This window comes from Dioscorea cayenensis, chromosome 4 (assembly GCF_009730915.1).
Source record: "Dioscorea cayenensis subsp. rotundata cultivar TDr96_F1 chromosome 4, TDr96_F1_v2_PseudoChromosome.rev07_lg8_w22 25.fasta, whole genome shotgun sequence".
Lineage (NCBI taxonomy): Eukaryota > Viridiplantae > Streptophyta > Magnoliopsida > Dioscoreales > Dioscoreaceae > Dioscorea > Dioscorea cayenensis.
In genome coordinates this window covers 17037629-17051859 of record NC_052474.1, presented here as the reverse complement: position 1 = coordinate 17051859, position 14231 = coordinate 17037629, and the positions used below count along the sequence as shown (strand labels likewise).

Below are 14231 nucleotides of genomic sequence, written 5' to 3'. Positions count from 1 at the left end.
GGGGTATTTATAGCAATTGGTTCTGCCATCATCTCACCAGGGGCACTATGATGCCCATTGTGAGTAAGTTGTTTTTTGGGCTCCAAATCACGTCTTGGCACGATCTGTGGGCATTATGTGTCTTGACAATGACCGTTATGGACTTCATAATAGCCGTTGTGAGGCAGTTATGGCTTTTATGTTGCTAATAGTGAGCTCATGCTGCCACGGCTTGATCATGGTAGTGGTAAGTGTAGACAACAACCATTGTGTGTTGCCATAATGCCTGTTGTAAGTCGTGGTGCAGCCTTGATTCATTTTGATTCAAAACATCCTCAAATTTACTTTTTCTTCATAAATAAGAAATAAAGGTTATTGTGAATAAAAGAATAAAATTTTAAAAAGGGGTTAGGCCATTTGTAAAGGGGCATCTTCTCCTACACTTGTCTCTCCAACTCCCTCAAGCTTGATCTGAGGTGGAAGATGACATTTGAGGGTGTTTTTGAGGTAGAAATAAAGGGTAGAGCATCAACTTGGCAAGATCCTCCATTGATCACAATCGTGGAAGCTTGAAGACTACGAGGGAAGCCACCCCATTGTGGCATTCATGGAAGCTTTCCACGCGATCGGACTCGCCATTCGACTTCTAGCATTCGAGGAAGTTTTTATTATGCTTATCTTAGTTTTTCCAATGATATTGAGCTATGTACTTATTTATATGGACGGCTAAACCCCAATGTCTCCAGGTGCCAGTGAACCTTGGCATGAATTTGCTTGTTTCGATGTTTAGATTACTTCTAATACATTTGGTTTGGTTAGTAATTTAAGCTTTGTATTCATTGTTGTGTTGGATTATATGAGAACTCTGTGGTTCAATTTCTAAGTTGTACTTGGTTGCGTGACCTACACCGTTGTACTAGACTCACTTAGCTTGAAAGGGATTTATGTACGAATACACCATGACCATCGGGTATTTTGTACCCCTTCAACCTTTAGTGATGAACCTAGGAATTGTGTTTGACCCTAATTAGCGACTTCCTTAAGTATTGTAATCTAGGAGGATTTTGTCGGAAGAGATTTTAAATCAATACTTGTATGGGATTAGGGATTAATCACCGAGACCTTCGGGGTTAACACACTTTAGGTTGTCTCTTGGCCCAAAACAACCATTGCATTGTAACCCTAGCATCCTTATAGCTTTAGTAGCCCTAAAGGGATCCTCACACGTGACTATATTCTCCCCTAGTAATTTCACTCTATCAACTTGGTGTGTAAGAATTTTCTATTAGTTCTTTTTAATCCTTTAGTAGTTTAGAACACTTGCATTCTAGTCTGTAGGTTAGATAAAGAGTAAAGAGGAAGTAAGGATAGCTCCTTGGCCCCATTGAATATGACCCCTGTGCCACTCACAGGGTACTAGTTGATGAACCTCGTGCACTTACGGGAAGTCAATCATTGATTTATATGCCAAAGGTCGATTGTGTCTTCATATGGTCATTGCTTGCACTTCAAGAGAGATCCTCCAAGTTGATTTCCTTTCTAAACATACCTCCTCTAAAGATTGCTTCATGTCTTCTTGTCATCTCTTGCCACATCATCATGAGTTTCCATGTCACCACCATTACGTGTTAAATAATGCCAACATGGAGCTTCGGCTCTAACACTATGTATTAATATTTGCGGGGCCCTTTTATTCTCATCCAGTCTTTGATAGGATGGATTGGTCTAAAATAAATAGATCACAAATCTAATTTTAAATTATTTTTAATTTCAAGTGATTGCAGGTTAATGACTTCCATTAGGGGCAAGCCATGATATTAATTAGCCCAGACAATGTCATGAGAACATAGGATTAAGAACAAGTGTGAACAAGAAATAAATGAACAAAACATTTAATTAGGTTTATTAATTTCAAAAGGGTGCATGATTACATGAATTACATTAGAAGTACTAATATTAGAAACTCATGTTTTTTTATTATTATTTTTGTAACTTTCTCTTATCTTTACATGATTTAAACCTATTCAACTGTGTGAATAGATGCAATGACACTTCTGTTCTTCTAAACTCTTTCACTAAAAATAGTATGAATGTCTTCTTTGAGTTTGTTGACTTCGATCTTCTTTGGATTCTATAGTTTGCATCTTGAACATTATTTGGATCTTAAGACATGATCTCTCTATGTTTGTGAATCAGGAACTTGATTTTGTTGATTTAAACTTTATGAAAGCTTTGTCATTTTGTGCTTGTGAAGGAGATTCTCAAGTTCTTTTATCAATTCATTAAACTTTTTTTATCCCTTGACTCTTCCATGAATTTGAGTCTTGACTTGTAGGTCATGACCTCTAATGTATGCTTTATATATGGTATGTTAATTATGAAAATTTAAATATGCAAATAATATTACAATTGGTCCGTTAATACGGCAAGAATATAGGTCGTCAAGTAATACCTTGTGGGTGAGCACGAGGGTTGTATTTCCCAGGAACAGCGAGATGCTCCTATTAATTCCTTTTCACTTAATCAATAGTCTAAATGTTAACGTTCTTTCTTTCAACTACGATAAGTGCTTGAGTAGACATATTTCTCTATATATTTTACATGCATTGAGCATTATTTTTACCATAGTTTATGTCTCATAAAGTGTATTTGGTGTTCCTTTATGCAAATAGGTTGTGAATGCCTCGAAGGAAGAAAAGGAAGTAAAGATAGGTTATGAAGGCATGTTTTGGGAGTTTTTGTATAACATAAAGATCAAGACAAAAGAGGAGCTTATGTACATGGGGTGTGTGCCAACTTCCAAGAGAATTCAAGCTAAATTGTGAGTTAGAAGGGCACAAAGGCAGTCACACTAATATTCCCTATTTGTGTGAAGAATGCAAGAGCTTCCCAATGATGATTCGATAATGAAAGGTCTCATAACTTACCAAGTAGATATGTGCCCGACCATGTACCCTCAAGAGAAGAATGTGTGAGCTGTGTTTATAAAGAGTATTATAGCAAAACACCATAACAAAATACTGCAGCAGTATTGTAGCAAAATCATTGTACATGTGACCTCGTGAAAATTCCACGCGGTCGAGTGAGAATTTTTGCAGCTCATGCGGGCACATGAAATCTCAACACGCTTGCATGGAAGCACATGATAGATGCGGTTTCTTACTATAAATAGCCTTTTTGCCCTTATTCTTTGGAGACTTTTTGCTAGCGTTTGAAGGGTGAATCGGTAGGGTTTGAAGAGGAGGTCTTTGGGGAATTTGGGGAGCATTGATGAGTGCTTGTGTATAAATAATACAAAGTATTTTTTTCTTACATTGAGCATCACTTTTATCCGATTTTATCACTTTTTTGTGTGTATTTGTGTTTTTTGTACATGTAGGGTTGTGGAGACAAAGTTGAATGAAAGAAAGCAAATGTAGATCGTGGATGCAATTATTGATGAAGTTCTTGGGTTTAACAAAGGTGAAGACACAAGTTGCGCTCAAAGACATGTAGGTGTGTGCCAACCTCTATTGTGCTCAAGAGAATACACAAAGTTGAGGAGCACAAAAACATGCACACTCATTTGTTCCGACTCGTGCAACATTCACAAAAACTCTATCAATGTAGTTTCATTGAAGACACAACGCGATCTACCGCATGGATGTGTGCCCATTCATGTGGCCTCTATGAAAAGAGTAGATTCGGGAGCATTTTGGTTGAGCACTGTAGCAGTTTACTGTAGCAAAAATAACACATCCGAATATGCGTGTGAACCGCAAGTGCACGGGTGTCAAAGTAATAAAATACCCTATGAGTCGGGTAGTCGAATCCATAAGGAACAGGGCTACTTGTCATAACTTCTTCTTTGCTTTCTAGCCTAATGATAAATGGAAAGGTGTGGTGATCTAATGTGCGAAGAAATGAATACCGGAGACGAATATGCAAGGGTGAAATGGATGGAGATCTCAATCAGTAAAAGTGGGGTATTCGGGCAATACTACCCCTAGGATTCAGGTATTAGGTACCGGATAAGCAAAGTGTTTCTATGATGAGTAAGTTAAGTCGTGGAAATCCAAAAATAATCAGATCCTGCCTCCAGATCACCCATACTAGTCCCCTATGAGGTCCCGGTGGAGAAATCACTCAATCTCAACACCTCACACCACATATGACTACAAAGCACTCTAGGGATTCCAAGAGGTGTATTCGATTCCTAAAGATTGATCCAACCCTAATTCCCGGTGAAGGATCCTAACCCCCTACAAGGTCCTGGCGGAGAAATCTCTCAATCTCACGCCTCACACCAAATATGGTTGCATAGAACTTGGGGAACGGAGATAGAATACACCAATCGGAGGGGAAAGGGGATACTCTACATCTCATGACTCACCCTCTCAACCCTCTTCAATCTTGAGATTCTAACCCTAATGGAGACCTCTCTCTCACCAAGGTAACAAATCATGCAAACCAAATAACCAAAAGATCAATAAGGCAAGCAAGCATTAGACAATCAAGATTAAAACTTAATCAAACTCGGATTAAATAGAAACACAAAGAAATCCACAAAAGATGAGAATCCTAGGGTTCACAAGCCCAAATACCCTCTAGGGTTTTAGCTCTCCATGGAGCAATATACAAAACACAACATCAATGAATGAAAGTACATTAAAACTATAGAAATACACCCCCTTATATATGAACTGATGGCCTTGATGGAGAGCTTCGACGTCTTGAAGGACCCACTCTGAAGCCAGTGTCACTGGTGGCTTCCTTGATGCTATGACGGAGGAGGAATCGATCAAAGTTGGTGACGAAGCGCCTCCAAAGCCGCAAAGACCTCCTCTCAAAACCCTAGCCCTCTCACCCCTCAAGAGCCGCACAAAAGATGAGAAAGAATAGGGCAAAATGGCTATTTATAGGCCTTAGACAGCGTCTGTCACATCCCCCCACACGCCCATATGGATTTTCCACGCACTCGCGTGGGCTGTAGGAATTTCCACGTGGGCGCATAAATAGTAATTTTGATACAGTAATGCTACAGTAAAATTGTTACAGTGTTTTGCTACAATACTTTTCACAAAACGCGGTCCAAACACTCTTCTCTAGAGGCCACATGTCCAGGCACACATCCATGTGGTAGGCTATAAAACTTTTCTTTATCGACGTATCTTTGAGAGGTCTTGCAATCTCCACAAAGAGAAGGACCATGAAGATGTGGCTGCCTTTGCACCCTTCCAACTAGTGAATTGACTTGAATCTTCTTGAAATTTGGCACACATCTCCACGTTTATGAACTCCTCTCGTGTCTTGGTCCTTGAATTGAACAAGAACTCCCAACATTGTGTCTTTATAGCCTATCTTTGCTTCCTTTTTACTCTTCAAGGCATTCACAACCTATATGCATAAAAGAACACCAAATACACAATATGAGACATAAACTATGGTAAAAATGATGCTCAATACATGTAAAACATATATAAAAATATGTCTACTCAAGCACTTATCAAAAAACAATGTAGCAAAATCACTGTAGTAGTTACTGTTCATATTGCGCAAGAAATGAACACCTGAAAATTCACTCGGGCGTGTGGAATTTCCACACGCCCGTGTGGATGTCCGATTCTAGCTCTTATAAATACTGTGTTTTGAGAGTTATTGAGACATCTTTGTCCTATCTTTTGCCACCTTTGGAGGCGCTCACAGCTAAGGTTTGGAGAGGTTTTGGCTAGGTATTTGGAGCTATTCTATGGCCTTTGATATTACATTCTTTTGGAGGAAAGTTATTGGGGGAGCTTTCGTCGGCATCGATTCAGTGAGGTGTGCCCTACGCTTGACAAGGGAACCCTTGGATAAGAAGAGGCGGCTCTGCAAGACCATCGATTCGGACTACAAGGGGATTTTATCTATGGATTGCATGCTGTTACTTTCGATTTCATTATTGATTGTGTAGTGCTCCATGGAGATCTAAACCTTTAGTGGGTGCTTGGAATTGTAAACCCTGGGATGACTTTGTTTCATTAACTCTTGTTATGATTCTTTAATTAATGTTTTAAATGAGTTTTAACCTTGAATGCTTGTTGTATTGATTTTTCCTTAGAGTTACACTAAGGTCGAGAATCTATCTTGGCAATCCTTGTGGATGAGTGACACACCATGAGGGTTAGACTAAGCAAGGTTAGAGAGGGTCGAGAAGGTGAGTGAGAGGTAATGGAACGTCCCTTTTCCCTTCCGATGTAATTTATCCTACCTCCACATTCCAAGAGTTCTTTGCGGTCATGATAGAGTGAAGTGCTAAGAGATGAACTCCACTAGGGATTAGTTGCGGAAGCAATAGAGTGAAGTGTTAAAGTAATCCTTAGTGCTGGGGCTTAATTGTAAGTAGGAGTCTTTCACTTGGACCAAAGGGTTTGATCTATAATAGAGAATAGGGTTTATCATTTGGAGTCTCTAGAGCTTCATGCAACCCCGCACAGTATGAGGTGTCGAGAACATTCCTTTCAACCGGGGCAAAGTGTAAGGGTTTAGTTACAGTTGACCTTAGGTTTGGGACCGTGTGCCTTTGGATTTCCATAACTCATTAGACTTCAATTAGGAGCCATAATTAGTAGTCTTGCACTTGAAACAATAGTCCTAGGGTGAGCAATGCCCGAGTACCCCATTTTCTTATTGATTACCTCTCCTTATTCCTATTGTGCTTCCCTTTCTCTTTTTTACTTTTATTTGCATTGATATTGCTTAGTTACACACAAATTGGTTCACTCTTTAGCTAAATAGCATCACTATTTGCTTCCTAACTACTATTCCCAGTGGATACAACTACCCACTCATGGGGTACTTTATTACTTTGACAAACTGTGCACTTGCGGTACACACACGCAAGGGGTGTGTCAAGTTTTTGGCGCCATTGCCGGGGAAATGCATTTTGGAAGCATTTTGAACTTTGATATTTTATCTATTCATCACTTGTTCTATTTCATACTTTCTTATTCTTCCATCATTTTGATTGGTTTTTCTCTTTTTGGTTACAGCTCTAGGTTATGACCCGAGGAAACCCTTCGACATTGGTTGAAGGTGATTCAAATATTGGAAGAATAATTCCTGGAAGGGGAAAAGAACTTGTAGAAGAATAGACGAATGAAGATGAGATAGAATGTGAAGGGTCTAATAGTATGGCAGAACAACATGAGCAGCAGAGGACAATATCAGATCATGCCAGACCCGCAATTCTTGGCACAAAGTCCAGAATTGTGCCACCACCAATCACAGCTCAGAGTTTTGAGCTCAAGCCAGGCTGCATCCAAATGTTACAACAGTTGGCACAATTTAATGGTTTAGTTGATGAGAATCCAAACAATTACATTGAGAACTTCTTGGAAGTGCGGGACATGCTCAAGATTAATGGTGTCACGGATAATGCTATCAAGTTAAGGGCCTTCCCATTTTCCTTGAAAGGGAGAGCAAAGTAATGGCTATATTCATTACATAGAGCATCAATTTCTACATGGGAGGAGATGGTAGAAGCTTTTCTTGCCAGATATTTTTCTCCGGGAAAATCTGCAAAGCTTAGGAATGAAATATCCTCTTTTGTACAAATGGAATTGGAGTCTCTTTTTGAGACATGGGAGAGGTTCAAGGATCTCCTGCAGAAATGTCCTCAACATGGGTTCCTCAATTGAATGATTATATATACCTTCTACAATGGTTTAAACCCAAGCACAAAGTAGTTACTTGATGCTGCAGTAGAAGGTACCTTAGGAAGCAAGACCCCTAAAGAAGCCCGACAGCTTTTTGAAGATATGGCTATGAATAATTATTAGTGGAATACATGGGACAGAAAGAAGGTAGCTGGACTTTATGAGATTAATGAAGTAACATCATTGGCGGCCCAGGTTGAGTTATTGAGCAAGAAGTTAGATACTCTAACTTCTCGTAGAGTAGCGACAGTGATGAGTTGCACTGGGTGTGGGGGAAGACACATTTCACCTTATTGCTTGATTTCTATTGGTGGTATATCCTTAGTGGAACAGGTGGATTTTATAGGTAATATAATGAGAGGTCAAGAAAATCCATATAGCAATACCAACAATCAAGGTTGGAGGAGCCACCAAAACGTCTCTTGGAGTAGTCAAGGGCAACAGAAGGCTATGACACCATCCGGTTTCCAACAACAACAACAAGCCCGAATATGGAGAATAGAATTTTAGGGTTGGAGAACCGGATGACGAATTTGGAGAAGTCTTTAACCAAGTTCATTCAATTATCGGATATGAGATTTCAATCGGTTGAAGCAACACTTCACAACCACACCGCATCATTGCACAACTTGGAGAATGAAATGAGCTAAATTACAAAGTCATCTTGAGAAAGACCTCAAGGGAGTTTTCCTAGCAACACAGAGACCAATCCAAGAGAGTATGTGAAGGCAATCATTTTGAGAAGTGGTCGTGAAGTTGAGAGTAGGCTCTCTAATGAGAAGACAAATGTTGAGCCACTCAAGGTGGTGGGGGATTGAGGAGAGAGCCAAAGAAAAGGAGGTGGCACTGCCACCTTACAAGCCAAGAATTCCCTATCCCTTCAAGATTGTAGAACGACCAAAATGATGAACAATATAAGAAGTTCTTCGGTCTATTCAAGCAGTTGCACATCAACATCCCATTTGTGGAGGTATTATCCCAAATGCCTCGCTATACAAAGTTTTTCTAAGACCTATTGACCAACAAGAGGAAGTTGGAGGAGAGTGCATCTGTTATTCTAGATGCTTCATGCTGGACAGTATTGCAAAAGAATATGCTGAACAAGAAGAAAGATCCCCGGAGCTTCATCATTCCATGTGATAAGTGCTTGTGCGATATGAATGCGAAGCGTTCATTCCTTATGTTGAGCATTACTTTTCTCAGGTTTTTACATTAATATGTGCGTTTTTATGTTACTTTTACGCAGGTAGGGCTGTGAGACCAAGTATGAAGGAAATAGGCTAATGTGGATCATAATCCACCTATTTTGGAGGAGATCTTACTAAGGTTCAAACGCGAAGACATAGGACAGGTGTGAGATGCTAGAGTGTGTGCCAACCTCCTCGCATTCGAGTGAGTACATCCATTTGGAGGGGCACAAAGGCAGTCACACTCGAGCATTCCGTCTTATGCATACAAGAACAAGAACCCCACCAACATATATATCATTGAAGAAGCAAGTGATTCACAACGTGAACGTGTGCCCGTTTGCGTTACCCCAATGAAAGTATGGAATTGGGAAGTTATTCAGGTCGAAGACTGTAGCAGAGCACTATAGCAATTAATGTAGCAGCACTTTTCACAGCCGCCCGAGAAATCAGAAAAACAGAGAATCCACACGGGCGTGTGGAAATTATCCACGCCCGTGTGGAAATTTCTCACGGGCGGGTATACCGTCCACGCCCGTGGAGTTACCGGATTCCAGCACTATTTAAAGCCGATTCAGCCCTGATTTTGGTATTCTTTTCTCCATCTTTTCCCCAACTTGCGAGAGGGCTTCGGCTAGGGTTTTGAGGGGTATTGGCCAAAGTTTTGGAGAGGTTCTACGGCTCCGACATCGTGATTCCATTAGGAAGAAGGTTGGTAGGGGAGCTTCGATCAAGGCGTATCCTATACCGAACGAAGGAATCCTTGGACGATGAGTAGAGGACTTTCCACAAGACCATCGACACGACCATCGAGGGGGTTTATTGATGGATTCATTGCTTTTCCACGACTCACCATTGCATTGATTAGGAAGCATAATAGAGAGTTCTTGCACTTGAAGCGATTATCCTAGGTGAAGCATCATCCGAGTACCCCATCTTTATCGATTGCCTTGCCTCCTCCTTACTTTTGCTCTCTTACTTGTTGCTTTTAATTTCTGAGAATTGAATCATTACCACACTTATCATTGTTGATACTCCACATAGCTAAGAATCGAATAAAGTATCTTTACTCCCTACTCCCTGTGGATTCGACCCCGCTCATCCGGGATTATTACTTCGACAAACCCGTGCACTTGCGGGATATAAGCAAGGGGACCTTGTCACCATGTAATATTGGCAATTTGGGTGAAGAGAAGGCATTGGATAATTTAGGGGCTAGCATCAATGTCATGTCTTATATATTCTCTCAAAATGCTAGGCTTGGGAGAGTCTAGGCCCACTCGGATGACACTTCAGTTGGCCGACGGAACCATTAGACATCTAAGGGGCATCAATGAAGATGTACTTGTGAAAGTTGAGAAGTAATTACTTCCTGTGGGTTATGTAGTCTTGGATGTTGATGATGATGCCAAGGTTCCATTGATACTTGGGAGGCCATTCTTGTGCACTTTTAAGACACTCATTGACATGGATAGTGGGGAGTTGACATTAAGAGTTGGTGATGACAAGCTCGACATATCACCTCGCCGAAGCTATGCGATATTCTTTTGATTTTGATGACACCTTGTATTTTCTTGACACAACTAATGAGTTAATTAATGAATATTTGGAGGAAATTATTTGTCCAGACCATAAGGGGTTTCTAGATCATGAAGGGGAGAATGAAAAAGTCCTATCACTTGGTCTAGAGGACAAGTTTCAACCTACCCCGGGGATCATGAAGAGAATGGTTCAAAAGATGAAAAAGAGAAAGGAGATGCCACAATAAGCGCCCCAATGCTAATGGGGATGTGCATGCATGGAGTAAGGGTGACGAACCCTTGTGTGGTAACAAGCCTCATAACTCTCCCTCTACTTTCAAACAAGTGTGTTCATCATGCTTTCAAGTTGTAGGTAAGAGGGCAAACTTTCATTCATGAACCCCCGTGAGGTAAGAACATGTACATCAAGTTAGTGATGTTCAACAAGCACTTCTTGGGAGGTAGCCCAAGTCTTTACTATTTTTCTAGGTTTTAGTTTAGTAGTTACATGAATAAGAGCTTTAGTGTTGGCGTCTTGATTTGTACATGCTATTGCTGTGTTTTTCTCGTGGATCATTGGTGTTTTAGTATGCTTCATTGTGATTAGCAAAGTTTCTAGGTTGTTTGAGTATGTTTTCATTTTTTTCTGGATTGTGTTTTAATGTATAGGCAGTCTCTGTATATGTATAACTGTTGCAGAATTTTTTTTGTAGAGTCTGCAATTTTTCTGAGTTATCCAGAGAAGACACACGGCTGTGTGGAATTTCCACATGGGCGTGTGTTTCTGTTTAGAGCTTAATTTCTTTATCCTAAGAAGACACAGGGGCATGTGAATACCCCTGTGAATGACCTTGTGATGGTCACACGCCCGTAGGCAATTTCCACATAGCCGTGTGGATCTCTGCAGTGTTCTCAGACTCCATCCCGAGAAGATACAGGGGCGTGTGAATGCCCCTGTGGATGACCCTGTGAATGGCACACGGGCGTGGGTAATTTCTACACGCCCGTGTGAAACTCTGCAGAGACTTCATCTCCATCCTGAGAGCATACAGGGGCGTGTCAGTGCCCCTATGAGTACCCTTGTGATCATCCACATGCCTATGTGGAATTTTCACATGGATATGTGGGACACTTAGAATTTTTCTCGGGAGGACAGAGAAGCCACAAGGGTGTGTGGCTGCCCCTATGGGTCAGGCACACGGGCGTGGAGAATTTCCACACAAATGTGTGGATGCGTTCAGAGGCAAAAAAGACTATCCCGAGAGCGCACAGGGGCGTGTGTCTGCCCCTGTGAGTGATCCTGTGGGAGTCACATGGGCGTGGGTAATTTCCACACGCCCGTGTGGATACACAGGATGTCAAGAGGCATGATTTTTCTTTAAAACTTACTCTCCGTCATTCTATAACAGTCGCAAACGGTCAGAGAACGCCTCTCTTTACCTTCCTGACCATTCATCGTCTATTTATAGAGATTTGAGTGAGTTTTCCAGCCACATTTGAAGTTTTTCATTCGTATTTCGTTGGTAAGCTCCCCTCTTCTCTTTTCTTCGCCCAATCTTGATTTCTTTTGATTATTGTGTTGATTTTGCATGTATTTTGTGTTTCAATGGTTGGTAAATGCATTTAGAGTGATTTTAGAATGGATTTTTGATGTATTCCCAGAATTTTTGCAACCTGGCCATGCGGCTTTCACGCCCCGAAGATCCACACGAGTGTGTGGAATTTCCACACGAGCATGTGGATTTCTGTAAAATTAGGTTTTGAGTTTAATTTGACTAATCTCTTTTCAATTCTTCCAAATATGGCTCCCAGATTAAAGAAAGCTATCGAAAAGCATCCACATGAGCCTTCTCCTAAGCCGGAGCACATGGAGTTTGTGATAGCTGAGCATTAGGCTCGGTTTGAACAACTATCGAGGATCAAGTTTGGACAGTCATGATTCCCCGACTTGAGTGCACTACGAGAGATTTAGTTGGGTAATGAGATGGCCAAAGAAGTAGACGAGTTGCTTTTAGTTGGCAGCTAGCGCAGACTATTATCTATCAGAGAGCCAGCTGTTTGCATGCTGACATTGGAGGTGTCAGCATTGTTCGAGTTTGATCGATCATACAGTAGTTTTTCAAGCATGGATTCTATTCAGTTCCATGCATTTTGTCAGTACTATAGTATAAGCGTCACTCAGTTCTCTATCTGACTTGGGCTATATAATGAGGCCTTCACTGATACTGAGGAGTATGATCAATTACCGAATGACTATCCAGGCAGTTTGACTTCTCAGCATACTTACCGTGCATTATGTGGACAGGGTCAGTATGGACCAAGGGGTCTCCAAGGCTACGTGCCTCTCTTGGCTAGCTTATCGTTATATCCACGCCGTTCTGAGCAGATCAGTGAAATGGACATGGTGATAACACTGGAGTCCTCAGTCGCTAGGAGTTAGTGTATTTGTATTCCATGGTATAGAGTGAGCTGATACATCTGGGGCATATCTTGGCTGAATACTTTCGCCACCAGGGCTAGTACAGCAGGGTAAGAGTGTTCTTCTCAAGCCCCTACATTACTAGACTCATTATCGGGATGGGTCTACTAGACGAGATCATGAGGGGCCGAGAAGATGATTGTACCATCTCCCCTCGGCCTAGAGACAATAAGAATTATGGGGATGATCTACAGATACAAAGACGGTGTCTATGTGATGATCATGCCCCCACCTGAAATAGCCAAGGGAGAGGGAGAGGCAGCAGAGGGTTTTCAGCTTGTTCTTGAGCTGCAGCAGGAGCACATGGAGACAGAGGCACCACCTATAACACAAGAGCCACCTATAGTGCATATGTTTTCTCCATCTCAAGCCTATGATTGTTTTGAGAGGCTCTAGAGTGCTGTAGGGGTCCTACGGATAGAGCTGACTAAGGTTTGCGTGACACAGGTCACGAATCACACGAAGGTGATGGCGCGTCTCGACATTTTACACCAGTTACTCGAGCGAGACGTGACCTCTCCCTTTATGATGAGACCCCGAGCTACATCGACTCCTCCAATATCCCCAGCATCACCACCACCACCATCTGCAGCAGCATCATCATCAGTAGTAGCATCAGCGACCCACCAGCAATAATTGACACCGACGCTTGAGGTGTCTTTATCTTTCTTTGCTTTTATGTTTTTCGTATTTTTTTCCTTTACATTTATTTTGGACTTGTATTACTCAGAAAGGAACTTTCTTCTGAGTTTATCATGTATGTTCAGTTTGTTCGAATTATATTTCATTTTCTATATCTTTATAGACTCAAGTTTATTTTATTTTTATTGAGCTTCACTGAACCCTCTTGTGTATATGTGTAGATGGTCTTGTGAGTCTTGAATGTGAGGAATAGTCATGTACATGGTCAATGTGGTATTCACATGGCTGTGTGTGCTCCCCAACCCATTGGAACTCAACTCTAAAAGAAATTGGCTCCATCAAACGTACCATTAGGAGTTTAGGGGAGTATTATTTCAATTGCCCATCTCCACACTTGTTTTTGATTGTTATATTTCTTTAGTGTGCTTGCATGCATACATTGAGGGCAATGTACATCTTAAGTGTGTGTGTGTGGGTGGGGGTGGGGGGAGTTCACATTACACATGTTCTATACTTACGCATTCATTGTTCTTGCTCATGTAGCCAATGGCGATTCACCTTAATTGCAATGGTTGTATTCTTAAGTTTAGGAGAATTTTCAACATTGAATACTATCATGCTCTAGTTTTTACTTGAAATTTTAGGAATTTTTACCCGATTAACATTTGTTGCACTACTCATTCATTAAATCTTGTGGAAACTCAAGTTTGACATTTAAGGGTACTAATTTTAGCTTATTTCTTGTTTT

The 14231-nt window shown here is 41.1% G+C and overlaps 1 non-coding gene across 1 annotated transcript; it reads right to left on the bottom strand.

The window, feature by feature from the left end:
* Positions 1 to 7520: 7520 nt before the first annotated feature.
* Positions 7521 to 7627, bottom strand: LOC120259605. Its single transcript, XR_005536163.1, has one exon. It is a non-coding gene; the product is annotated as a small nucleolar RNA R71 (small nucleolar RNA).
* Between the last annotated feature and the right edge of the window lie 6604 nt (positions 7628 to 14231).